Below are 27,161 nucleotides of genomic sequence, written 5' to 3'. Positions count from 1 at the left end.
CAAAGAGCATCATCAGTGTTATCCTGACTTATAATAGCTGTCCCAGTGCCACTGGCATCCCTTTGTCTTCAAAATGGGTCCCAGCCATCTGTCAACCAGTCCTGTCCACTATTCATTGTTAATGGCTTAAGATGTCATCACCTCCTTATCTGCATTTAAAACCTTAAATATGCTGTTATTTTTTCTAATAGAACATAAATAGTAATTTATGTTCATTTTTCAAAATACACATAAGCAAAATAAATGTTGCTTATGATCATTGCCTGAAGTACATCCTTCCTTAACCATACAAAAAAATTTAAGTAGCGCAGAGTATAGGTCACATTCATTTTTACCAATTACAATTAACAATTTATTTGTGGTTTAGCAATAACTTCAAAACCATGAACTGGAATTCAGAACCTATTGACAAGTCATGGTGAAGATATTTTTGTAAGGGAGGTCTTCCTGGTGTGCCTTGAATCACTCCATATCCTTATTGTTTCTCAAACTCCTAAATAATTTCCTCCTCTTTTAAAATCCTCTCTGTGTTTTAGGGTCCACAGAACTTTTTACCTGTTTAACCTCCTTCAAACTTTCTTTTCAGAGTACCCTTCCTTTCCTGAAAGTTCTTATGTGTACTGCTCATTTTGCACTGTGTTGTACATTTTTTCAATTTATTGCTATACTGTTGAATGTCTCACAGAAGTGTTTAGTGTTAGAAAGGAATTTCAAGGGCCTCCCCGGTGGCGCAGCGGTTGAGCACTGGGTTGCGAAGCTGCCCGCGGCCTCTGCGGCACTGGTTCGATCCCCGGCTGCTCCCCGGCCACAGGAGGAGGGTCCCGCATGGCGCGCAGACCTCTCCTGCCGCCCGCTGCTCCCCTCAGCAGTGTACTTCGGTCCTTCTGCCTGCTCTGCTCCCTGATCTGGCTCTGGTGGATTCTCTCGCCCTCCCGCACTTCTGACTGTACCCAGTGCATGTATAAACAAACAAATAAAACATGCCTCTATTAAAAAAAAAAAAAGAGAAAGGAATTTCAAAACAACCTAAGCTACTTAAAAAATGAGACCCAGAGATCTTGTTATTACAAATATTCTATGGCTGGGGTTAAATCCTTCCTCTCTCAGACTCCCAATCTTGCTTTCCATTATCTCAAATTTCACTTTTTTATTTACTACACTAGCTAAAAAGTCTTAAGTTTTAGGAGATTTAATTAGCCTATTCTGCAATTTAAGGATGATGTGCAGATAAATAGAGTAATTCAACTAAGTTTGCAGTTGCTGGAAATCACACGACGTTCAGGTCACTGACTCAGAATTCCTGTTTTTAAGCCCACATTGTACCATCTTTCTGCCATGTCCTAGCTTCAGAATGAAAAGTTGGGTGAGAATTGAAGACTGACTTTGACAAATAGGAAAATTTGACTTTTTCCAGAGAAACCTCAATTTAGGAGTAGTATTGGGAGCTAACTTATGAGAAGCTGCAAAATGAATAGGGGGGTAAGGCAGTGGAAGATGTGAGTATCACTAATGGCTTGGTAATGAGGGAAGGAGGGTAGATGGAAGTGAGCAAGGGTTTTCTTTATTGATTTATTGTTTGATAGAGAAGACTCAAGAACTGCTGAAAGTCCCGGAAGAGGAAGACCAGGATGGTATCAAAATGCAGATGGAGAGACTGACTATGGCAAGTGTAGGGTCAGGAATGGCCATGGAGCAGGTTTTCTGTGATCCCATGCAGACCGGGTAAAGGAGGAGAGTCCTGGAACCCTCAGTGGCTTTTGCAGGTTTTTTATTTAGATTTACCAGGCACATGGCAGGCAGGGGTGCTGGTGGGGGTGGCTGGAGGCTGGCAGTCCTCCCAGCCCCCAGCAAGTCTTCACTCTTTCTGGGCTCTCTGGCGTTCTCTCTGCTTCTTTGCTCTCCTGCTTTTCCACTTCTCGGCTTCTCTCTTGGCTTCTCTGCTCCTGCTGGTGTCCCCGTGTCGCCATCCTTAAAAGCCCAGTCTTAGCCCGGGTGAATCTGATCTACCTATGCCCACACCCTGCTCCAGGTGCCCGCCATCAGGCATGCATTCAGGACCATAGGGTTCCCTCATCTAGCCTAATGGCGGGAGGGCAGAAAAGCCTGATACTTTTACCTTACCCTACAGCAATGAATAGGATACTTTTCATTTTGGACAGGAAAGGATTGGGAAAGATAAATTGAGATAAAACCTGAAAGATGGAAGTTGTGGATGACTTTTTTTTTTGGAAGTTAGGAGCTACTGTTGGAGTAGGGGACTTGAAGAACATGGGCCCACTTTGGCAATGCTCCTATGGGGAAGTACAGTAGAGGAATATTTAGGAGCATGTGGAGGCTTGCAGCTCTTAAATTTTTGATTTAGATAATAATCATAGTTTTGTGATTCCCTTCAGAATACCAGAACATTCAGATTGGGGGAAATCAGAGAGTTCCTGGGAATTGTCAGAGAGAAGTGATACTGGAATTGTAGGTTTTCAGGCCTAGTCTCCCAGCCAGGAACGGATCCCAGGCTGCAGTGGCAGCGCTGAGTCCCAGCCACTAGACCACCACGGGCTGGTATCTCACAAAGCCGCAGCAGGAACTTTGCAGATGCTCAGGCAAGCAAGCGAGAAGAGGCAGGTTTGTTTAGAGAAAGAAAAAGTTTGAGAAGAAAAGGAGCAGAAATAAAGTGGGAATCCCAGGCCAGGAAACCAGGCCAGGAAGGGGCAAGGAAGCCCAAGTGGAGTCGTGCCTCAGGGAATATATACATTTTTTCCCTAATTATTCTAAAGCTCCACCAGTCTCTTTGTGATTGGTTAGTTCTTGGTGGTCTCACTCACTGCCTGTATGTCTCTGTGTCCCAGCCCTTATCTTCACTGCCCTCTATTTGAAATGTCCTGTTGACCCTAAGGTCATAAAGTAAGTGCCTAATGTCATAAGTCCTGGGGTGTTTCATTAGTCCCCTTTGGAATTTGTGGCCCTTATCTCTGCAGCCTTCCTTAACTCTCCTGAAGTCCCTGCACTGTCCTTGAGGCTGCCTAAATATCCCTAACTTACCCTCGGATTCAGAAGGAATAGAAAGACAAGACAACAGTGCAAGAGAATGGAGATGCTGATGTAGAGTCAGGAATGGACATTGAGCAGGTTTTCTATGATCCCATGCAGATGGGGTAAAGGAGGAAAGAGTCCTGGAGCCCTCAGTGTTTTTTGCAGGTCTTTTATTTAGATTTACCAGGCACATGGCAGGCAGGGGTGCTGGGGGGGCCGGAAGGCTGGTAGTCCTCCCAGCCCCCATCAAATCCTCTATCTGGGCTCTTCGGTGTTCTTTCTGCTCCTCTCTCTCTCGGCTTCCGTTTGTTCTTGGCTTCCACTGGCGTCCCCGTGATGCCGCCCTTGTAAACTCAGTCTCTCAGCCCAGGTGTACCCACTCCAGGTGCCCGCCATCAGGCATGCATTCAGGACCACAGGGTTCCCTCATCTATCCTAATGGTGGGAGGGCAGAAAAGCCTGATACTTTTACCTTACCCTACAGGAACATTGCTGATGTGACTGACCAGGTATCATTGTAGGTATTATTGATAACCAAGGGTTCAGTATTTATTACAGATCCATCTCATAACATTTTTATTATGTGTAATGAACACACATGCATATATATGCTTTCACATTAAACTGAAAATGTCCACTTTTTTTTATCCTACTCCTTCTCCATGCCCCCCAATAAAACCACCTTTGTCCTGGAGAAAGGAAGAGAGGTTTCTATTGAAGGACATATTTTACTATTCCTCTCACTCAGAAGCAGTAGGTATATATTGATGGGAGTAAAGGGGTAATAATTATTTTCTGGTACCTGTGGGACCTGTAGGGTGTTCAGTCACTATCTTCAGGATGGAGAGAGACAACATGTCCTGCAGTAGATGTTAGCAGGTGACATCATGGTCAGAGAGTGTGTTCCTGATACATTAAAAGCCCCAAGAGGAAGCACATGGCCTCATTTTTATGAGGCTAACTGGGAGTCACCATGGTTCTTATCAGTTGCCACCTGCCATCAGCTGTTTCTTTTCACTTGGTTCCAACCAATCTAACACACTTACTAAAAGTTCAAACCAGCACTTACATCACCATCACAACATTGCTTATAATTCTAGGCCTACAGAGGACTTTACTAATTTTGGTAATCAGTAGTCTGGAGATCAAAGGGAGGAGGCTCATTTCGTGGGCACTGAGCCAAAGAAAGTCTCATGAGGGATTTTCCTGCTATTTCCTCTGGCCGCAGGTATGGAAGAAAGAAGTGTCAGGAAAGGTAGATAAACTGAGTAAAGGCAGGGATTGAGAGGTCAGACTTTTGATGAGGTGGAGGAAGAAGTTTAGTGGCAGAAGTAGCAAATTAAGAGTTTACATTTTAGACACATTCTGAAGCTGTCTTTTAGAGAGGAGAGTTTGAGTTTGGGAGTCAGACTGGCATGGTTTAGAGTCCCAGCCCCTGGTATTTCTAAATAAGGGTGTCATAGCCTAACCTTAGATTGTTGTGAGGGTTGTAAATAATGATACAAAGTAACTGATGTATTGCTTGCCACTCGATCAGTACTGAGGAAATCAGATTGCCAAGTCATCAATTTAGTTACCTATATGCTGGCAGGAATCCAGGAAAGAGAAAGATGAACCAGTTGTCACTGGGTTTCTGATCTTCTCAAAATTAGCTAAGGAATAGAACACATTTGCCTGGTTACCTTGCCTTTTTTCTGTTGACCTGAAGATCAGCAAATACCATTAAATTTATTTTAATGTGGTAAAACACACATAACATAAATTTACCATTGTAACCATTTTTAAATAAATAAAGTTCCATGGCATTGAGTGCATTCATTTTCTTTTCTTTCTTTTTTGTTTTTTCCCTTTGGTGGCAACTGTCACCACCATCCATCTCCAGAACGCTTTTCATCTTGTAAAAGTAAAACTCTATACTATAAACATCTTCCCATTTTCCTCTCTCCTAACCCTTGGACACCACTATTTTACTTTCTGTCTCTAAGAATCAGCAAATATCATTTTTGTTTTAAGGACTTAAAGCTCTTCACTATAAAGGAGCAAACAGAACAAATGTAGAAGTGAACAATAAAACTCCCATGTAGTGAGAGCTCCACAATTCCTATCTCTGCATGTGTTTGTTGTCAATCTTTTATAGATGGGGAACATCAGGAAGTGGCAGTCTTGCTGTCTCTTGTTCCTGAGGGTGGGGACATACTGTAGTTTCCCCTCCCCCCACTAGTGGTACCCAGTCTTTAGCATTAATCTTTAGAAAAGCCCATATTTCAGGTCAGTCAGTCTTTGCCAGGGGTGGAGGACCCTGATCATTGTCCTCATTCTAGGATCTCCTTCCTTGCTCATCTTTTCCAGGTGAAATCACCACAAGGCCATTGTGGTTTTGGGTTTTTGATTTACCTCTTGGTATAGAAGCAAGATCAAAGCCTGTGACTTTCACTTACTTATTATCTTGTTCTCGACAGGTATTTTCTTTGGGAAAAGATACACTGTTCCTCTTGGCTAAAGCAGGTGTCCCTCATCCCTCATCCCTATTTCCTTTTTTTTGGAAGTGAGGTACAGGCCAGAGTCATGGGGTGGAGGGGGGAAGGGTGTGAGAAGATTCACCAGAGAGCACGGGTAGCAGAACAGGTAGATGTACCGAAATACACTGCTGAGGGGAGCAACGGGCGAGTCAGGAGAGGTCTGCTGTGCCATGTGGGTAACTCCCTGGCTGGGGATCAAACTTGTACTTCAGTGGCTGTGGCTAGCTTCATAGGTTGCATCTTAACCCCTTGCGCCACTAGGGAGGCCCCCCTTCTCCCTTTTGACCTGGGTAGGCTGACTGAGCACAACTTTGAGGAGCATTAAGGGTAGCACTTACACTCTCTGAAAGACTAAGTGAGTTGTGTCCAGGCAGAGACATATATTACTCAGTACTGTTTGTTTTTTATCACTAAGATCCCTCTATAAGAGGGGTATGTATATGTGTGTGTGTGAAATTCTTAGAGCAACCCTATTTCTTGAAGAATAAAATTGAAAACCATCACAAGCTCAGATTTATATTTAGAAATCACAGCCATGTTCAGTCACAGCTTTGATACATTTTACTTTTCCCTTACTGAAGTGAAAAGACACAGGAAGATTAAGAATTTATGGTACAACAAACTATTGGAGGCATTATACTCACTAGAATTTCACACATTTAATTTTGTTATTTTTACTTTCTTGCATCACGCCTTTTAAATCCAGCAAAGACAGCAGGCATTTGGGATTTTTTTTCTTCTGTTCTCTTTGGAAATCAGTTCCCTGATTATTACAGTTAGACGAGCTGTTTGAAAACACTGTGAAGTGCTCCAGAAATGGGCAGAAAAGAGGCTTTGATTTCATGATGAAGGCGTAATGAAATCAGAACTCACTATTTCCAGTGAAATACAGTGCATCATCTAATTAGGGATGACCTGAGTTCTCTAGGCTAAAGTCATATATTTAGATTTGCTTAGTTATTTAAAGTAGATTCTAGAGGTAGGGCTGCTTTGTAGTCATTCCTAGGTATCAGTCAACTGATACCTAGTGGGACTGATTACCTGGGATCCATAGGCATGGCTGGTTGTTCTGGTAGGTTGGCCTGTCAGAGCTACTGGGTTTATTTTGAGCATTTAAGTGGAAATATTTGCTGTATTTTAAATGGACTAGTAGTTGCTTCAATTTACTACTATATGTTTTTGCTGAACTGACAACACCCCAGAACACACGTGAGGTTTCTATGCATAGTAGAGTATTAGAGCAGGAGCCTGTGGGGTTGGATAGTATTTTCACTTACTAGTAGGAAAATTATTTAGAGCTTTGATACCTCTTTTTTTTTTCCATTCATAAAGATGAAATGAGTTAATACCTGGGAAATGCTGAGGGTAGTGGCTGGGATATTGAAATAGTTCAATAAAACTGCTATTACCATGCCATCTAAAAGTGTTGAGAGACAAAGCTCTTACTAAAGTGTTTATATTTGTGCTAGGCAACATGATAGGCCAGGCTAAATATGATCTCATGTTCTTTTAGATATGCTTGCTGTCTTTTGTCATCCTTTTCTCTGTGGCTTATTTTTCCCCACCCTCCAATCTGTGTTATTAATACTCTTACTCCTCTCAGTAACTCTTAGCAGTTCAAAAGTTGAACCAACTACTCTGAGCTTTAAATTGCCCAGGGAAATATGTACATGAACAAAAGACAAAAGGATGAAATTAATTGAGGTAAGTATTTAGGGAACTGGCTAATGACTTCCTAGATCCCTAATAGTCACACACTTTGAGAAGGTAAAGGGAGGTGAAGGGAGGAAAGTTTCTCAGTTGTCAAGTAACACCCAAAATATACCTTACTGAAGTCATTTGCTCTGTATATTCTGCCAAATAGAGATTCTTTAGTTTACAAACTCCTCAGACATTGTATCTCTTATACATGCGCTTGTGTAAATTGTTTCAGATAATCAGATTGCTTTATTCTGAAAATCTAGCAGAGCACTGATCCTGAAGGTCTAGGAATTCTGTTTGTAGAGTAGGGGGATGGAGGGAGGTACATTTTGGAATGTGGTTCTCTGAGGGAGGACTGATTTGGATAGGGTCCTGAAGTGGGGGCTATCACTGGAGTAAGCTTGTAAACCTTGTGTATTTGAGAACCAAAGAGAGGTAAAAAGAGATGGAGTTAGGGCTCAAAAGAGAGGTGAAAGCCTGCTGAAGCTAGCATGTACTGCAATGACTGTCTTTAAACAGGCCTGGGACAAGCTTCAGCTCTGTTATTGAATGGCTCTGTGAAAAAGTTATTTCTTTCCTACTGATAGCAACTTTCCTCATTTGGACCCTAATCAAATATCTCATACTATGACTTAATTTCTGTGGTTTAATATTTTATATCTCTAAAGAGGAACAGGATTTAGATAGTGAATCCTTTCATTTTTCAGTGTTTCACATCTTTGCTCTTTCTGGTATTAAGACAGTGGAGAGATTTATTAGTTTTCTAGGGCTGCTGTAATAAAGTACCACAAACTGGGTGGTTAGAAGCAATAGAAATTTATAGCCTCACAATTCTGGAGGCCAGAAGCCTAAAGTCAAGATGTCAGCACATTTGATTCCTTCTGAGGGCTTTCAGTGAGAAATTGTATCTTGCCTGTCTCTTGGCTTCTGGTGGTTATCTTCTCCCTGCACCATTGTCTTCCCTCTGAGCATGTCTGTCACTGTCCAAATTTCCCCTTTTTATATGACACCAGTCAAATTGGACTTAAATACTCATCCTGTTCCAGTTTGACCTTACCCTAACTAAATTACATCTACAATGACTCTATTTCAGAATGAAGTCACATTTTGAGATATTAGAATTAGGACTTAACATATAGATTTTGGGGGGCCACAATTCCACATGTAGCAGGAGGTTTGAAAATAGTTTCTATGCAATCTGAACTCCTGTGACAAAGATCAGTTTTCTCCAGATTCTGTTTCTTTGTTGGAAACAATGTCAACGTGCCGTATGTTTCCATCTTACCCTCCAAGGTGTCTGCATATCTGTCTACCATTTGATAATCTTTTCATCTTTGTGTATTTTGACATCAAGGTCTTGTCTGATGAGGTTTGTAAGACGTTTTTTCTCCATAGATATTCCCCTTGGGGGTACTTGTATAATTTATGCAGAAAATTACTTGCTTAATAAATTTCTAAATATAATTTAATATTAAGTGTCAGTTGATAGAATAAATTTTGGGTTGTCTTTACTAATTTTTTGTTATTGTTGAAAATTATGGATTCTTTGTAAATGTTGGATATTAGCTCTTTGTCATATGTATGCCATATAAATCTTTTCTCCCATTTGATAGGCTTTCTTTTTGTTTTAATGATAGTTTATTTTGCTATGCAGAAGCTTTTTAGTTTGATATTGTCCCATCTATTTTTTTGCATTTATGTCCTGGTTTCAACTCTGTAGTTCAATAATTTAGATTCTGACATAATAAAGCTCCATACTTTTGATTAACGGGCTTACATCTTATAAAATTCAAGGACTCCTGCCTGTGGCTGCCCAAACAGAATAAAATCTATTCTACCTGATGAGTTTTGACATCCCCTAGATTGCTGACCTTGATTAACCTCATGGGTCTGAGTTCAGGCTGGATGAGTCCAGAGCAGAATCTACCAAGTTTTCAAAAAAGATCTATATCTAACCATCTGCTTGTGATGTTTTTAAAGCATATGGATCCGCTCAGAGCACCAACATTCCAGATCCTGCGAGAGCATGCCATGTCAAATTGTCTGCTCTTCATCACCTTCATCAAAGCTTGGACGAGAAAATGATATTTATGAAAGACTGTTTGGAATTCATCTTTTCTTTTAGTTGTACAAGTTTTATGCTTGAATCAAGCCAAACCAAGAGAAATTTCCATTGTTGGAAATTCTAAGCTGCTTATGAAATTATATTCTTTGGTTGCATTTTAATATTATCCAAGAAAAACAGGCAGTTTATTAAAAGGTCACAATACTGTTGTCTCATAGGACTTTCTGGAATAATTTTCTTAGGCTCAGAAAGAAGACCAAATATCAGAAAGACTCTTACCTGACCTTCTAGTCTTGCTTCTTACTGTGTCAGTTATTTTTTTCTTCCTGCAGACCCATGAGCATTCCAATCTGCATACCAAACTGTCCATAAACAGGAAAAACAAGGTGACTCGGGTACACACTTATACCCAAGGCAGGAGGAGATTGATCAGGGAAGGAGATAGGAGCAGGTGAGAGAATTGGGTATACAATTTTCAGAGAAACAGCCTCTATTATATTTCAGCATTAAAAAATAGTATTGTCATTTTTTCTCATTTATAGGGCATAGAATATGAGATAAAACTTAACTTTGTGGAGGTGGTCTATATTTTTATCACCTGGAATTTCCTTTACTAGATATCCTTGTATGTGGAATGACCATTCTTATGCCCTATATTTTATATTGAAGAATTCAATAGTTATAAGCATGGAGAAAATATAGTTTACTTTTTGGGTAGGAATGGTTGGAGGGTCTCTCAGTGACATCACTGAGCAATCTCAAAAGATTTCACATGGCAATATTGTTTTATAACACTGTATAGAATATTAAATTAGAAAATTAAATTTAACTTACTATTACTTTTCTCTGCAGCTCTGAGACAAATATAGAGCTCAGCTATAATTATCGTAGAGGTCGCCTTTGTTGTGTACATTTGCCTTTTTTTTTTTGATGCTGTGACTGGCCTAAAATCACTATATATGTTTCATAGTCCTGATGCTTTCTTCTTATTTGTTTTCACTGGAAACAATTCAGATTACTGAAAAATTTTTAATAGTATATTTAACGCAATATAGCCAAAACATTTCAACATAAAGTGATATAAAAATTAATGATAAATTTCACATTTTTTTATCATATTGAGCCTTCAAAATTTAATGTGATTTTACATTTATAGCATATCTCAACTCATGTCACATTTTAAATGCTCAATAGCCACCTATGGTTGCCAACTCCTGTATTGGATTGCTCAGGTCTCCCATAAGATCTTACACATTCCTTAAGGGAAGGACTTACATGTTTTTTAAGTATCATTGTTTTACTTCCTTTTAGTGTTTTGACAGTATAGGATTTCCACCCTCAGGAATAGTCACTGTAGCACTCCTGCCACCAAGGTACCCATAGGACTCAAATCTTCCTCATCTTTTCCCCTCTAATTCATACACTAGTGCCTGGCATACAGCATCCAATACATTTTTTTAATGAATGAAAGAACTCATAAATTAATAAATGGATAAGTACCTTTAGAAGATACTTTGTTGATTAGGAACACATTTAGGATTTGAATAGACAGCAACAAGAAGAGAGGTGTAAATTATGGAGGAAAGGGCAAAAATGAAGGCTTTAGTTGAGAATGAACCAAGCTTTCATATGTGGGGAGAAAGAGGGGAGAGTGTAACCAAACGGGGGCCAAAAAGAGTTTTGGGAAGACATTTCCACATATGTGTACATATGTTTTCATGGAAGACTATTACCTGAAGACATGTGAAAGCAATTGAGGGTATAAGAAGTACCTCATTTCTTTAGGAGGGAGGACTGTCATCAGTCAAGACCAAATTGTTAATATTCAATAAGAAATTCATCCTTAGCCTCCCCCCACCCTTCTAACTTTCCATCTGTCTAATTTTGTTTTTAAATTACTGCTTCTTTTTTAAAGAATTATTTATTTATACATACAATAGCTGGGGTTTAGGCCAGAGATGTGTGTGTGGGCTTAGCGTATTCACTGGAGACAGAGTAGGGAGCAGAACAGGTGGATCTACTGAAATATACTGCTGAGGGGAGCAGCGGGTAAGACAGGAGAGGTCTGCTGCACCATGTGGGTTAGCTCCCTGGCCAGGATTGAACTCATACTGCAGTGGCTGTGGATAGCTTAATTGTGCACCATCAGGGAAGCCCTGAATTACTGCTTCTTGTAATCTTATCTAAAGACATTAGTAATGCAGAAATGTCACATAGAGATAGACACAAGAAGAGGTGTTAAGAGACTTTCTTTTTCTTTTTTTTAAAGAAGACTTATTTATTTATACATACGAGAACTGGGGTACAGGCCAGAGTTGTGGGGGGTGAGAGGATTCGCCAGAGACAGATCGGGGAACAGGATAGGCAGACTGACAAAATACACTGCTGAGGGGAGCAGCAGTCGAGTCAGGAGAGGCCTGCTGCACCATGTGGGTAGCTCCCTGGCCGGGGATTGAACTTGTGCTGAAGTGGCTGCAGGGAGCTTCATAGGTTGAGTCTTAACCCCTTGTGCCACCAGGGAGCCCCAAGAGACCTTTTTTTTTTCTATCAAACCATGTATGACATTATGTGGCAACTTGCTAGATAATCTATAGCATACTTTTGTGCATGCTTTTGCGTGTAAAACTGTAGATCAAGAAATAAAAGTTCTTATTAGAAGTCTGCCTGTGCACATGATAAAATCTATTTGTTAATTCATATGATGCCTTTTTACCACTATTATTTTAATATAAAACACAAATTGTGTGTATCTGTGCTATACACCCACAGGTGTATTATATCTCTATCATTCAGATATGAAAATCAGATGTAACACTTTTCCCCACAAAGATACAACAAAATATAAAATCTCACACCCAATAATAATTATCAAATGCGTTAACCAACATTTTATTATGAAAGCTTTAAACTTACAGAAAAGTTGAAAGAAATTTTATGGTGAATATATATGCCAACCACTTAGATTTCATAATTAACATTTTAGCGTACTTGCTTTATCAGACATAGAAATCATGTACCTATTGCCCTATCTATCATCAACACATCTTATTTTTTTTGATACATTGAAGGTAAGTTGAAGGCATAAAGCCAATTCATCCCTAGACAGTTCAGCATGCATATCTTTAACTAGAATTGGATATTTTCAATGTTTTTTTCCCCTTTGAGGTAAGATTTATATGCAGTGAAATGTACAGATCTTAAATGTACTACTGGAAAAGTTTTGATAACTGCATACAGCTGCGTAACCCAAACTAGAATTCAGATGTGGAACATTACTATCATTCCAGAAAATTCCCTTTATGCTCCCTCCCATCCAATCCCCCATGCCAACAATTGTTCTCATTTTTTCCTATCATAGATTAATTTTGCCTAGTCTAGAACTTACAACTAGAATTATACAAATGCTTTTGAGAATAAAGTCTTTGTTTTTTGTTTATTATTTAAAAAATTTTTTTTAATTTAAATTTTATTTTTATATTCCCCATGCAATTATAACCTCTTTATTTTGAGCCCAATCCCTCCTTTCCCCCCCCACCCCCATAGAGTGTCTCTCGTTCATAGTTGTTGGTTGATTTTGATATTTTCTTTCTTATAGTTATTTTTCCTGGTCCCTTATTTAAGTTTTCTAGATTCCTGCTATGAGTGAGACCATCCAGTATTTTTCTTTTTCTTTCTGGCTTATTTCACTGAGCATGATCTCTTCCAGCTCCATCCATGTTGATGCAAATTGCATGTGTTTATCTTTTTTTGAATGCTGAGTAATATTCCATGCTGTATATGTACCACATCTTCTTGATCCAGTCATCTATTTTTGGGCATTTGGGTTGTTTCCAAAGCTTAGCTATTGTAAATAGTGCTGCTATAAACATAGGGGTGCAGGTGCTCTTTGGAATTGATGTTTCTGTGTCCTTTGGGTAAATACCTAGGAGTGGAATTGCTGGATCATACGGAAGCTCTGTGTTTAGTAGGTCAAGAAATCTCCACACAGCTCTCCATAGTGGTTGGACCAGTTTGCACTCCCACCAACAGTGCAGGAGAGTTCCTTTTTCTCCACAACCTAGCCAACATTTGTTGTTGCTAGTTTTTTTAATATTTGCCATTCTCACTGGTGTAAGATGGTATCTCATTGTCTCTGAAGAGGTAATGCAAATGACCAACAGGCATATGAAAAAATGTTCAACATCACTTGTAATCAGGGAAATGCAGATCAAAACTTTGTTGATTATTTAAATTTCCCATGATTATGAAATATGTGGCCCTCAGGGCCTTAAAGTACATGGAATCATAGATTATAAGCAATGGTATATTATTCATGGTAAAGCAGTAGCCTGCACCAGAATCTGGTTGATAAGACATAGCTTGAACTTGGGCAGTTCATTAAATTTTCTCTTTTGCAGAAGGAAAATGTGAAAAGTTTTTGGAAGAGACCCTAATGAACAATCAAAAAAACATAAATTTGCAGGTGTTTCATCCAAGATTATTTGTCAGTCAGCAGAAAGCAGGAGATACTGGGGGCTGGTTGTCCCAAGAGACAGGGACACATATTCTACAGAGTCCACCAGCTCGGGAGTGGGGAAGAACAAGAACACCCCCTCAAAAAACCCCACAAAAAACAAGGACCCCAGGAGAATATGGGGGGCAGACCACTCCTGACCATTTCATTTTAGGTGGTCTTTTTTTTTCTCTCTTTTCTTCCTTTGTCTTCTCTATCCTCTAAACTGTTAATTTCTGCCCCCGAACACCCTTTCTTTTATGTCATTCCCCAGTGGCAGCTGAACATTGTGATCCCTGTACTTGAGGTTTTGCTTGCAGCTCCTGCAATCTGCCAGCCGCCCTAGGCTTTGGGGTGCTTATTCCCACAGTCCTCAGGAGAGAGAAATGACAATTTCTCCACACCCACCAGGTTTTCTCTGCTTTGTGGCCCCACAGAGCAGGACTGGGGAAGTGAAAGCTGCTAACTGGCCCAAGGCTATGAGTCAGCATTTCTCCCCTTGGACTTAGGCCTGGGGAGAGACCCTGGGAGAGGATGTGGAGGAGGCACTTTCCTTTCCCAGACTGGAGATCAGACATCCCCAGGGACAGGGATGAAGCGTGGGGAGAATGAAATGTGGGGGCTGGGAGCACATTCTTGTATGTCTTCTTGGGCATGTACAAATCACCGAATTTGTGTGAACTGGTATCAGAGTTCTAAAATATATACTAAAAGTCTTAAACTCTTAACATTGCTCTCAGAAGTTTGAGAAAAACAAAGTATGAGAAGGAAAAAAATACAGAAAAGTTAGTTACATTATATTATTGTGTCTAAAAATGTATAATGCAATTTTCAAAATATGCTAAATCTTTTAAAGAATCTTTGAGTGCTTTAAAATTTTTTTATATTTAAATTTTCAGTTTGATCCTTATAGAAGCTTTAAGTATGACGGGCACATAATAGTTCCTATAGTATCATTTAGTTAAATTTTTTTGGTCACAGGAAGTTCAACAAGTTAAATCATTCACAAGAGATCACTCTATTTTTAGCCAAAGAATGATGTGCACTTTTGAATTAAAAGGTTCTTTATTAGTGATTGGGAATTTGTTCTGCAAAAACTAGTTGCCACATAATATTATATGATGGTGAGATATTTTTCCAAGTTTAGGTTTTATATATAATGACATATGAGTCTTCTAATTTGAATAAACAATTAAAAACCCTCTGGTTCACTGATCTTCATGTAGTTTGCTTACCTCACAAAGTTTATTTCACTAGTCTATTGAAACTAAATTCTTGAATTCTCACATTGTATAGAAATATCTTAGGAACCATTTCTGAGTTGAACAGGACTTTTTTTTAAATCATATCCTGAGGCATAGCAATATATTCTTATAAATGGTTGTGGCTATAGTCAGTTAACATTTCTGGATATGGTGACATGATTTTTAATTAATCACAGCCACTGGTGAGGATAGCTGACTAATTTAAAAAATACTTTGAAAACACATGGGCATTGTATTCTGTTAACAGATTTCACAGATTATTCCTTTTGTCTAACCTAGATTTCTCTTGATGAGGTTTAGACTCATTTCCTCATGTTCTTTCCTTAGTGGTGACTAAGGCCAGCTGTACTCCAACCTCTGAATGCTGCTGAACTCTGAAGCAGTAGCTCTTCCAAGGGGATTTGACTTACCTTGGAGATCCAGCCTGCCTCCCTTTTTCTTCTGTGGAGAATATGGAGTTGCTTTTATTCAGAATAAGTTGTGGCTTAAGCCACACTGCATTTCTCAGTGGCGTGGCATGTGATTTGTCTGGTTTAGGGTGAGAAGGGTGGATTTTTTTCAGGAATAAGTAACGAACATTTTTGGCATCTCTCTTGGTATGAAGCACTACAAAGTTAATTACGTCCTTTACACACTCCTAGAGATTCACATGTGTTTAGATAGAAGCACACTTTCAGACTATGATCCTTAATTAGTGCCAGATGAAGAGGATGTCTGTGGAAATGGATTCTCTTTTACATATCAGGATTTTTCAGTTTAACATGAGTGTATGTGTTAAAAGTTCATGTTATAGGAAGTGTCTTGAGACTACAGTCTATTTGAGTGACAAAGGAAGTTTACATCTAGAATAATAAATGAGTTGCATCTTAGGCCATAATCTAGGTATCTCTCCTTGTTCTAAAATGAGACATTGACCAATAACAAAGAGTCCAAATTATTTTAGAGCCATACAATGCTGGGAAAATTCTTTTTTTCTGAAACTCTTGAAAATCAAAGTGGAGTTCAGCCTCAGTAAATTTGCTCAAAGACTTTCATGGAAAGTAAACTACAATTTTAGAATGGTGCATAATATAATGATCCTTGAATTGTTCTGCAGAATAATGGTGTTCTTTAGGCAGGACCAAGTTGTTTTGCCACTAAAGTATTTGAAAAATGAGTGTCTTCTTGATTTATCCCAATACTTTCTTAAGCTTTGATATCTGAGTTGTGCTAGATGTACTGTAAGAGAGTATAAAAACAAAGTGTAACACATCAACTTTTAAAAATGTAAATGTGTCATTTCATAGTGTTTTGCAAAAATACCATTTTTTCATGCAATCTGCTACCAAAAAACCTATATATAATGCAGTAATTCCACTCTTTGGTGTTAGCAAGAGAAGTAAAAGCATATGTCAACACAAACATGTATACATGAATGTTCATAGAAGCATTATGCACAAGCTAAAAAGTGGTATTTTAAAAAAAAATGATTATTCCTTCAAATAGGCATTTACAGTGTGTGTTTTTTAAACAGAAAATTTGGCTTGCTCTTTTTCAAATTATGCAAGTTTTGTTACATAGGACTTGTGTCTGTTTTCCACTTTGCCAATGATTATAGAGCAGTGATCTGTCTAAGAGAATGCTGATTTGCAAGGAATTTTCTTAGGCAGGCCTAGCTAAATTGTCAGTATCCAGTGATATGAATTCAGGATACTATCCCAGCAAGGGTGTTCAGGAACAAGGCAGGGTCAGCTGACGCTCTGCAGGCAAACTCACCCCAAAGCCTCTACAATGCACACAGCTGCCGCCTGGCTGCATTACAAAGGTGTCTCAGCAGAAGCATTTTGGCTCTCTGAAATATGGCCTTCACACTATCCTTAGACTATATTTTACAAGTTAGAAAGTTCATTTTCTAACACACAGGCATGCTTTTATGGCATCTGGAGAATTTTGCTGAATGACTTGGTAGTGTACTGCTGACCAGACAACACATTTCCAGATTTAGATTATAAGAGAAAAACAGCAAGTGGTAAGTTCAGCAGCAGGTCAGTGGATACTTATACTGCAGTTCCTTTAGCAAGCACTGGGCTATTTCATTCCATGGGGACCAGTAGTGTAAAGCACATTTGACAGAGATGGACCTAGGTGTTTGCTTTTATGACTGTTAGACACACTCACACTGGGAATGTGCTGTTATCACATTGTAAACATGATTCTTAATATCAGAAAGAAAATTGGGTGGTGGTGGTGTTAGAATTGGCATGCAAAAACCAGAGAATTGCTAGTGGATAGCCTTATTATTTTTTGAGTTTGTGTGACTTGCCTAGGGTAGGTGCAGCTTATACAAACAGAGGTGAGAGACATTAAACAATGTTTATTGATTTTACTTCAAACTGTGTGCATCCTATGTATTTTAGGTTCTTGGTGATGCTGTGATAATTTGGAGGAGAAATAATGATGAACACTGACAAATAGTTTTCTGAAAGAGTAGAGAGTTTGTACATTATTTCACATGGATCAAAGACTCCCAGAACTTTTAAAATTGTGATCACATGTACCATTTAAAGATTTTGTACAATCTTACTTTTAAGAATGAGGGAGAATTATGTCAATTATATCTCAATTGAAAAAAGAATGAGGGAAGATTAAAAATTGTATTAGTATTAAATATATTAACCTTCATTTAAATGGTGGCTGCTAGTAAGTTTGCCCTCAATGAAAACAAAAATTAAGCATTTGTCCTAGAGATCCTGGGCGCTGCTTGCCCACCTATAGTTTCTTAATAATTATGTTTTTTTTAAAGATCTATTAATTTATGCATACAAGAGCTGGGGTACAAGCCAGTGATGCAGGGGGGTGAGAGGACTCACTGGAGACAGAGTTGGAAGCAGCACAGGCAGACTGACTGACTGAAATACACTACTGAGGGGAGCAGTGGGCTACCCAGGAGAGGTCCACTTCACCATGTGGGTTGCTCCCTGGCTGACTGGGGAACGAACTCTCGCTGCAGAGGCTGCAGATTGCCTCATAGTGTGGTGCTTAACCCCTTGCGCCACCAGGGAGACCCAATAATTATGTTTTATATTGCACAATCTCAACCTGTCTATCTCTTCAAATTTTTGCCCTCTCATACCTTCCCCAGATACTATACCTCAATGTGCTCCTGACTGGATGTCTCCAGTTTAGACTGACCAGTTTCCATAACCTGTGTACACTGACCCACTAAGACATTATGCGTGCTTCAGAATCAGAAGATGGCAGACCATATCCTGGGCCAGCTAGTTTATTTATTTATTTTTAAAGATTTATTTTTATTTATTTATATAAGCACTGGGTACAGTCAGAAGCGCGGGAGGGTGAGAGAATTCACCAGAGCTAGAGCGGAGAGAAGAGCAGGCAGACACACAAAATACACTGCTGAGGGGAGCAGCGGGTGGCAGGAGAGGTCTGCGCGCCATGTGGGACCCTCGGCCGGCCGCTGGGGATCGAACCGGTGCTGCAGAGGCTGCGGGCAGCTTCGCAGCCCAGCGCTCAACCGCTGCGCCACCAGGGGAGGCTGGGCCAGCTAGTTTAAAAGGTCATGGGGTAGACTGATCGCCATGGCAGTCATTTTCAGTATGTGCAAACTGCAGGTGTAGAGAGACAAGTTGGTAATGAGAAAGGAACAAAACTAACATGTGAAGAGGGAGAGATGTGATTGAGGAGAGATGGAAAAGAGTAACTGCCTAGGATCCTGATAGTTTCTGAGCCAGGTCTAGCATGTTTATCTCTCAAATGAATATAATTTTCCCTTAAAGTAATCTGAAAGAGGCTCAAGCTTTACTGTAATAGAAATTATCCTTGTCAGTCATATCTGTCAGTGTGGTTAGTGAATAGTTAGAACTGGCAGTGGGAGGAACAGATCCAACTGGGAATCAAGTTTAGTTATGAAATTTGGTTTCATGGTTTAAAATCATTGAGAATTTTAGAGATTTCTACCTTATTCAATCCTGTCTCCTTTGGGGCAACCAACGTTACTTCCATTATCCAAAGTGTATGTGTCTGTTTTTGTCTCACATTGGATAATATTTCCTTAAAGAAAAATGCTATAACCATGTGGCTTACTCTTTGGCTTTCAGAAGACAAAATAACAACTATAGCAAACCTACCTGTGTCCTCTGAGGTTAGACTGAAAAAAAGTAGGAGTTTGTGAAACCAAGCCAATGCTGCAACCATGTGCCTGGTGACTAAGATGGCACCATGTAGGAGTTGAGTCAGTAATAACATGCCTCTTACTGCAGCTCAAGTTGCTGCAAACCCCCACACTTTTTAGAAAATATTATTTTGAATGTCAGAGTGCACAGAGCTGTTCTCTAGGGTTGGGCTAAATTTGACTCTGTGGGAGAATAAACCTAGAATTCCAAATGTGGTGATCCCAACAGAGTATGTGATGCAAGACCAATTTTCCACTTGTGCCGGGCGGGTTTGTTCAAATCTCACACAGAAATGAGAGATGCCAGACAGAGTGTTGACTTGCCCCAAACATAATGTAGTAATTTGGGTTTTATTTTAAGTAGGAATTAGAGTCTGGGTAATCCAAAATTTTAATTTAGGAAGGAGTCTGGGAGAGTAGCTGAAGATAGGGGCTAGGTGGCAATGGGTAGGGAGTGGAGGAAGAGGAGGCCTCACACTCTTCAGTTCAGTTCTAGAAGAGCTACTTTGTAATAAACTAAAAGAAAACTCTAAGGCTGTGTCTCAGCTGGGTTCTGTAGACAGATATAAAGGACATTCTGGGTGCTGTGATTTGAAGTAGCAGTTTCTTTAATGTGCAGATGATAAACTTTAATGATTAAAATATTATAAACTGACTGTGGTATTTAAGCACTGACCCACTTTCAGCAGTGACCTAATCAGGGTGGCCTGAAAGAAGGAAGAAGGGCTGGGGGAGCAGCTTGGAAGAAATAGGTCAGAAGGATTTCTCCCAGCTTTTCTCTGGCAGGCACAATGGGCCTTTGCATTCTTTATGGAAAGCCCAGGGGTTGCAGGAGGAATTTTCTCCTGCAAAGCTCCTTGAAGCAACTTACTCTTGGTTCAAGTTGGTGATCCTAATACTGGGTTATTCTCTTGGCTTGAGGAGGGTGTGCAGAGTATTTATTCAATAAATAATTATTGAACACATACTCAGGTACTGTGAACACAGCAGTGAAATAAAACAAAGTCTGTCCTTGTGAAGGTGATTTTCTACTAGTGTGGAAAGATCTGAGTTCAAATTCTGACTCCATCAGTCATTATCTTGATGAGTTACTAAACCTTGAATAAGTTAACCTCTCTCTGTCCTGGTTTCTGAATCTGTAAAACAGGATGACAAAATTGCACTTACTTCATTATGTTAGTTTATTTTTTCCATAAAGTTAGTTTTGAATGCTAAATGAGGCAATAGATGTAAAGTACTTTACAATAGTAAATGAATGCATTAGATACTAAATTTTAACAATTACATATCAATTGAGTTAGTTGCTTTCAGAGGACAGAGAAGAGCAAGAAAACATTCATACTTTTGATTAATACAGAGCAAGTGTTTTCTGCTGAATATGAATACTAGGTACATTTCAAAACATGTGAAAAGCAAACAGACCCCAAAATCGTTTCTTTAAGGAAACATTAGGGTTTGAAACAAGCCTAAGTGGAAATGTGGCATAGAAATTGATTGACCATTCCCTTACAGGGTGTTAGCTATCCTATTTATAGTCAAAGGATCCTGCTTGGAATTAGTAGGTTATATTAAAAAGTTGGGCTGTTTTATGGGAGGCAATACTACCTTTGCCTCAGTGGAATACTTTCTATTCAGATTTGCTAATGGGTCACCTGAGGTTTCTGAAAAATTGATATAACATTTCTGCTTTGTATGGGACAGAATGATTCAGTAACTCATTTTTTATACACAATATTGAGAATTCTCTGATTTCTCATATTGATTTTAATGTATACCAGTCTATTTGAACTTACCTGTGATTCCTCTACCTCTTAGCTTGTTTTCTTTATTATTATTATTATTATTATTATTTTTATTTATACAAGCACTGGGTACAGTCAGAAGCGCGGGAGGGTGAGAGAATTCACCAGAGCCAGAGCGGGGAGCAGAGCAGGCAGAAGGACCGAAGCACACTGCTGAGGGGAGCAGCGGGCGGCAGGAGAGGTCTGCGTGCCCTCCTCTGGTGGCCGGGGAGCAGCCGGGGATCAAACCGGCACTGCAGAGGCTGCGGGCAGCTTTCCAACCCAGCGCTCAACCACTGCGCCACCGGGGAGGCCCGCTTGTTTTCTTTATCTGCAAAACAGAGGAAGCTGAAAGAGTAATCTTTGGTTAAAGCAGTAGGAACCTAGGAAGTAGTCCTGTGCAAATGTATGTCCACATGGCTAGGATATCTGTGTATTGTGTAGCAGATATCAAAGCACATATATCTTGCTTGAAAGTGATACTCATACCTGGAGTATGAGTTGGTTCTTTATCATAGTACTAAATAGAAAGTCATTTGTTCACCACAGATCCTTCTAGTTGTTATAGTCTGCTCCTTCGAAATTTCCATAAATGGCTTTGGAGAGAATGGGTGCATCCTTTTTTTTCCCCCCCTGGAGCAAAGGCTTTTTGGAACAAAGGTCATGGTACTGATAAAAATGTTACATTGGGTCTCATGGCAATTCATTTATTGCTTTCTTGACCCTGTGTCATCCAGGGAGTGTCAAAAACCACATGGTGCTTCTGCGCTGTACGATTTTTGCCATTAAGTCTCTGAATTAGCTGACAGATGTTAAAACACAGACATATCCCGATAAATCTCCAATGACAACACAAATGCAAAAACTGAAAAGTGTAGTTTTTCCAGCTTGGGGAGGGATTATATTGATGTTCTGAATTTTCCTCACTGATAGTACTTACTTTTTTTCCCCTTGATCGCCTAATATGGCTATGTTAGAGGAAACTGAGTCTCTTTTCTTCTGATTTGTTCTCTCATCTGTACCCCTAAGAAAATGTATAGATTTGGAGCACAGGAGTCCTTGGGAATATTAGCAATAATGAGGGGCTCACATCTCTTTTATGTACAGCATAGCTCTATGTGAACAACTTTTGGCTTTGAACAGAAAAAATAATTAGATCTGGAAATAACTTTCCTCACTGCTTACCCAGTCATTTTGCAGATTAGGAAATATGAGACTCACAAAGAGTTTCTCTGGGCCACAGATGGGCTGGCAGAATGAGGTCTTGTAATTCCCAAGTCAATCTTTTCACATTAGATCCTGCTGGCTCCCATATCCTCTGCCAATCCTCCAGCACCCACTGCAGTTTCCCTTTGTGGTTGGAGTTGGGAAGCAGGGACACGCAGTGGAGACTGGGGTATGGCTTTTAGTCTGCCCTGTCTTGGGTATGCCTGATCTTAGCCCAATTCCTTTTGGAAAATGCTAGCCTCATACATCGTTTTTAAAACTAGAGATATTTTAAATCTGTGAGTTGATCAATGAAGAAACTATGTCTCAAGAAGAGAGGTAAGTTGCTCAAGTTTCCACAGTTAGTCAGGGAAACAATGAACAAATATTTCACTTACCATGTGCCAGGCCTGTGGGACCGGCTGGGAATCTGATGGAGAAAAAGACAGATGTGGTTTTTACCCTGGAAGAATTTACTGTAACAAGTAAGTAGCAAGACAGACAGAAAACACACAGTCACAAATGGGAGGAATTGATGAAGGGAAGGGGCAAGGTTCTATATAGAAATTAACCTGGTCTCACAAAATCAGGACCAGACTCTCTCGTTCCCTCTGTCAAGATCCCTTTCCTCCCCATCTCTTGCCATTCCTCCCCCTCCTCTTTTTTTGAATGTTAGAATTTCTTTATTATCACTTACTTTTATTAAGCCCTCGCTTAACAGTGCAGAAAATTTCAAATCACTCTTTGACAACCCTTTCCCCCTTCCATATTCTCAATAAAGAACTTTTCAAATAAAGACATGTTCATGTCTCTCTTCTGTGTAAAACTTCTAATAAAGACAAAGAACTGTGCACATCTTTCTGAAAAGTGCTGTCCACGTCTGTGAAGTAGGTGGGTGTCTGCCCAGCCTGGCTTTACTGAAAGACTCTTCTTCACGAATTCTCTCTTCACAAAGCAAGTGTACCACATGCTGGGTTTATCATTCTGAGGGTCAAAAACTTTCTCACAAAGTCTCGGTCAAGTATCTTTGGCCACTGTCAGTAGGCCCTCTATAGGGTAAGGAAAAATGTCAGGCTTTTCTGCCCTCCCGCCATCAGGATAGATGATGGATCCTTGTGGTCCTGAATGTATGCCTGATGGCGGGCACCTGGAATAGGGTGTGGGCCTAGGTAGATGGGATTCACCTGGGCTAAGACGGGGCTTTTAAGGGCGGCGTCACGGGGACGCCAGCAGAAGCCAAGAAGCTGAGAACGAACAGAAGCTGAGAGAGAAGCAGAGATCACTGGAGAGCCCAGATAGAGTGAAGGCTTGCTGGGGGCTGCCGTGTACCGGGTAAATCCCAATAAAAAGACCTGCAAAAAGCCACTACGGACTATGACTCCTTCTTTACCTGGTCTGCATGGGATCAGAACACCTGCACTGTACCCATTCCTGACTCTACACCCTCATATACTTCATCCTCCTGTATGTTTGCAGATTTGACATAAATTGCACTAAGTGGAAACCAGGTTCTCCAGGAATGGGAAAATTCATGATTACCAGCACATATATTTCTTTCTCATCCTGGCTTTTGGAAATGCACTTTTAAAATTTCTTTAGACACTCAGAAATATGGAGAGTTATATATATGGAGGTTCTGTCATCTTCATAACTTCATAGTATTTGAAGAGACATTGGCTTTAAAGAATTGGATAGCTTCATACACTTTTCTGTATCTTTTATTATTCTGTGGGTGGGTTTCAGAACTGCTTTCTGATAGGCAACAGTGCCAGGTTACCAATGAGTTTGGTGTCGGGATCCATGAGAGAAGCCCGCATCCCGGCTGCACCCTGGTTTTCATCCGGGGGACTATTGGCTTCCAACAAGCTGCTTCTGGTCTGGCAGCCCCAGGGCAGGATAGGTGGAAGTCAACGGCTTTTGTCTTTTAGGTCTTAATTGAATAATTGTGAAGAGTTAAAAGCTAGTGAATGCTTTCAGGTGATCTGCTTTCTTACCCTATTCAGACATTTGGATCAATTAAAACAATTTAAAAATTACTAAAAGCAAATCTCTTTCTTGGAAGTTTCTGATGCTTTCCTATCATTACCCTATTACTTATTACACTGAAGTATCTGTTCAGTGGCCTCATTACACACCTTTTCTTTGCCTCTAAAAAATCTAAACTATCACTCCTTGATTTGTGACATTTGCCAGTTGCATGCATTTGCCTAGGATGCTGTCTTGTATCCTGTTAGGGTGCCCCTTCCAGACCCACAGACCTCTTTCCTCTATGTTTTATTTCAAGTGTTGGAACTTCTTTATATGATAGTCATTTTTTACTTGCTGTAAGGGTATGCACCAAGCCCTTCTCTGAACCATGTTCCTCTACCCCATTCTCCTCAAAACCTATATCTGACCAGAAATCCCTCATTCAGCAACTTCCATGCCCCCATGCCTTGTGTACAATCTGCGACTGGTTTTGTATGTGCCTGTATATTTAAAACAACTTGTGTTCCCGTCTCTTTTCATTATGTGCATTCTTTCTTGAATTAGAAGTATCTTGAGAGGAGGAATTGGGAATCCTATTTCCTGTAGGGCTTAGATTTTGGAAAGCACATTTGGTGAATGACTGGACCTAGCAACTTCAAAGGCAGAGGAGAGAGGGGCAGCATCTGTACTGTGAGTCCAGTGCCCAAGAAAAATTGTCTGTTTTGGCTTCCTTATCTATAAATGTGTGCAAGCACAGTGTCTTCTCACCTGTGGATGTAGTGGTATAATGTCTGAGATGGTATCCTGAGGAATATAAACCATTAAGACTATGAATATAAAGCATTAAGACCATGTCATAGTGTCTTGCTTTCAGACCCTGCTAAGTATGTAGAGGGTCGGAAAATGTCACTCAGACTTCTTTGAATTAGGTCTGGATCCTGACTGTAGGCTATAGTCTTATTCCTCATCAGAGGGAGTGACAATGCTGGAAGACCTAGATGATAGAGTAAAGAAGACCTTTGGCATAAGGAAGAGAGGGAGTCTTCAAATAAAACAATGTCTTGAAAAATTTTTAGTATTTTATATGCATACAAAAGTTGACACATATATGTATGTGTATGTATATGTATATAAAAGCATTGATGCATCAAAACTTGGTTTAATTTGATTATGCTTTTTAGAATCTGAAACCTAATACTATTTGCAATTTTAATTACAGTTGGCATATTAATCTCTTCAATGGCCAGTGACTTAGAAGCTCGAAATTCATTGATATAGAATCCTCCCTCCAACCCAGAGTACCAGGGTTGGACCTGCTTCTTCCACCTTTTTTGTTGGTGAGGACATAACTACCCTCAAGGCCAGCCTCTGGGCTGTTGGGATAGAATGCAGCTCTGTACACTGTCTGCACTCAAGAAAGGGTGAAGCCAGACTCAGAAGCTTTGTGAAAAGATTGCTTGTTCATAGGGAGTTGGTGGAAGAGTGTCCTCAAGTAATATCAGATTTGTTGCTTGTTGACAGCAGAGTAAATCACTATTACCTTTTATAGTCATTTAAGAGGCCAAAGATGGAAATTCCACTTCTGGGTATATACTCCAAAATTCCAAAGAATTGAAAGCAGAATCTTTTTTAAAAAATATTTTATTTTATATAATTCTTACATCATTTTTCATTTTTGCACAATGTATGCATTTTCATTTTGGTTATATTCCCCATACAATTGCACCCCCCCTTATTTTGACCCTAATCCTTCCTCTCCCCATGCCCACCCACCCCCATAGTGTGTCTCTGGTTTATAGTTGCTTGTTGATTTTGATTTTTACTTTGTATTAATTAGTCTTTTTCCTGGTCCCTTATTTAGGTTTTCTAAATTCCTTGAAAGCAGAATCTTAAAGAGGCATTTGCACATTCATGTTCATAGTAGCATTATTCACACTAGCTGAGGGGTGGAAGCAACCCCAATAGTCCATCCATGGGTGAATGGATAAATGAAATGTGTTATATACACATTATGGAATATTATTCAATCTTAAAAGGGAAGATTTTTAAAAATATAATTTATTTATATATATTTTACATCATTGTTCATTTTTGTACCATGTTTGCTTTCTCTTCTCAGGTGTAGTCCCCATAGAATTCCCACCACCAATTCACCCGTGCATCATCGCCATGGTGTTCTTTCCTCCCCTGTTTTGATTCCCCCTCCCTCCCGCTTCCTTGCAGAATGTCTCTGATATATAGTTGTCTGTTAATTTTTTTTTTAATAAAAGAGAAGAAGATTCTGACACATGCTACAATATGGATGAACCTTGAGGACATTATGCTAAGTGAAATAAGCCAGTCACTTATTTCCACTGTCATGAAGTATTTAGAGTAGTCAAATTCCTAGAGACAGAAAGTCCGTGGGTAACAGGAATGGGGGAGGATAGTTGGTGTTTAATGGGTAAAAAATTTCACTTTGCAAGATGAAAACAATTTTGGAGATTGGTTGCACACAAAGTGAATATATTTAACATTACCAAACTGTGCACTTAAAAAGTTAAGATGTTAACTTTTAAGTAATGTGGATTTTGTCATAATTAAGGAAAAATAACCCCAAACTTTAATGCCAAGGTTTTGCCATTTACCAATTAAAAAAGAATTTCTGTGGGTGAACCTCAGGTATGCATATTTTCAAAACTTCCCCAGATTAAATCAAGATAGATAATCACTGGACACAAGACAGGTAATCCAATTCCGAGGTTGCTGCAGCAATCCAGTGGTGAAATGAAAAGGAAGGGGGTCACAGGGAATAAAACAAATTGGATGATTTGAATAAAGACATGCCAATATTCAGTGGTATATTAAATATGGGAAAGATGACAAAGAATGGACCAAATAGGTTCTTTATGTCTTAGACTAAATTGTGGGTTGTAGACAAATTGAATATTTTGGGGGTGGGTTTTCAGGGTGATTTTATTTGATTT

General features: G+C 39.6%; 1 pseudogene; it reads right to left on the bottom strand.

Moving 5' to 3' along the window:
- LOC119258538 (actin-related protein 2/3 complex subunit 3-like) overlaps positions 1–24,044 on the bottom strand; it is a 77,430-nt pseudogene extending 53,386 nt beyond the window's left edge.
- Positions 24,045–27,161: the final 3,117 nt, after the last annotated feature.

Source organism: Talpa occidentalis, unplaced genomic scaffold (assembly GCF_014898055.3).
Source record: "Talpa occidentalis isolate TD23 unplaced genomic scaffold, MPIMG_talOcc4v2.1 talOcc4.5, whole genome shotgun sequence".
NCBI classification, from domain to species: Eukaryota; Metazoa; Chordata; class Mammalia; order Eulipotyphla; family Talpidae; genus Talpa; species Talpa occidentalis.
The sequence above is the reverse complement of the archived record's forward strand: the minus strand, read 5'-3'. Positions and strand labels throughout refer to the sequence as shown.